Genomic DNA, 2,082 nt, shown 5'->3' on the forward strand with positions numbered 1-2,082 from the left:
TGGTTTCACAAGTTGGTTTCACAAATTGACCTAGACCCCAGGTACCCTATCAGGATGAGGGGCAGTAAATCAATGTTTAAAATAATCTGTAGCTTGGGTTGCACTTTTGATGGATGCCGATGCACACTCTACATGTAGCTCCATATTGGATTTAAAACCCTCTCCAGGTATGCCTCAAAGAAAATTCAGCATATGGTTTTTATTATTCACATTTTAAAAGGATTCTCCCTTCCTGAAAATGATTCCCTTTGAGATTCTTCTAAACAGTCAGCTTCCTTAATGCATTTAAAATACATGATGTGCAACAAGTTCATTTCTAAATATATATTCAGAAATCATTCCCCTCTTGAGCCTCAGTTCTCTCCTCCATAAAATAATAGGGTTGGATTAGCTTTCTGTGGTCCCTTCTGCCTCTGAACAGCATGAGCCTATGACTTCAAAGCCAGACACACCTGTATAAGCCAACCTACAAAATACAGCATATCTGAAAACCAGCTTATATTTGCCATGTTTGGCAAAGAAGGGGAGGCAAAGACAACTGCAACACAAAAGTCCAGGACTTTTATGGAACAAAATTATTGCCCTAAGTGCATTTGGACAGTGAATAGAAAGGGTAGAAGTAAACATTGATTCCTTGTTTTGTAGGACCTTATTTGCCTTTAGGTATATCTGCATTATGATATGACATAAATGATATTATTTCATCCTAGGGTGTTTAGGTAATTTCATTCTTACTGTGATGGTAAATTCATTTTACTAGGGGTGGCAGGCAGAAAGCTGCCTGGAATTCCCAGTGCTGCTTTCATCACCTCTTCCTACCCTCTCCCTCCCTTACCACAGCATTACAGACACAGGTGATAAAGGTGAGGATCCATTGTGTAATCAGGGAAATAAGCCTGGAGTGATGCATAAAATGGCACCTCCCTGCCATAGGCACTGAAAGAACAGAGGGGATGCTGGGTAATCACGGGTGCCTCTGGCTACTCCATACTGATTAATGTCAGGTCTGAAAGGCAGCAACAAAACCTCATCAGCTTCCCCGCAAATGAAAATTCACAAAGTATACTTATTCTTTATTGCTTTTAGCTTCCTAGTAGAAAAGGAACAAAAAGTGGCCAGAGTTAATAGTCACCTTACAAAATCTAAATGTCCTCTTTTGGTAGGACTTGGAAGGAGGAAAAGGGGGGGAAGGGAAGGGAAGAGAAGGGGAGGGAGGGGAGGGGAGGGAGAATTTAACATCTAAAAAAAAAATATGTAGCTAGTATGCTCTGGCTTACTATTTCAGAGCCAGACCAGCTATATTTGAACCTTATATTTCCAGGGTACTGTAAAGGGTTTAAGATATTTAATCTTAAATGTCATAGACTAAAACCCTCATTGGTTGTGATCCCCCCCACCCAATGTTAGCAATCTGTGAGTAGCACCTCAGCTCCTTTTAACTAATTAATATCAATTAGCTTTAATATTTAACACATTAGTCAGATCTAAATCTATGTCTTAGTCTATATTTCTTGTAGATGGGTTCTTAACCTTGGATCCATGACTTTTAAAAATATTTTGATAATTGTATTTCAACTTAATTGGCTCCCTTCATAGTCCAATGTATTTTATTTTATGCATTTAAAAACATTATTCTAAAAAAGATCCATAGACTTTACCAGACTGCCCATGGGGTCCATGATGCAAAAAAAAAAAAAGTTAAGTCTATCACTAATCTATCACTACTCTGGCAAATTATGGAAGGCATACTTCATCATTAGTTTTCTCTCCCCCCCCCACTTTTAAATTTATTTACTTATTTTTAGTTTTCAACATTCATTCCACAAGATTTTGAGTTACAATTTTTTCTCCCCCTCTTTCCCCTACCCCTACCCCAAAATAGCAATCCTACTAAATACCCCTTCCCCCAATCTGTTCTCTCTTATAGCCTCCCCCATAATGGCCCTAACTTTTTAGTAGGGCAAGATGGATTTGTATACCCCAGTGCCTATATATCATATTTCGCAGTTGCATGTAAAAAATAATTTTTTTAAACACTTGTTTTTAAAACTTGAGTTCCAGATTTTTCCCCTTCTTCCCTTC

The sequence above is a fragment of the Petaurus breviceps genome, unplaced genomic scaffold (genome assembly GCF_028583685.1).
Source record: "Petaurus breviceps papuanus isolate PSGF00001 unplaced genomic scaffold, PetGlider_PUasm1.0 37, whole genome shotgun sequence".
Classification (NCBI taxonomy): Eukaryota; Metazoa; Chordata; class Mammalia; order Diprotodontia; family Petauridae; genus Petaurus; species Petaurus breviceps.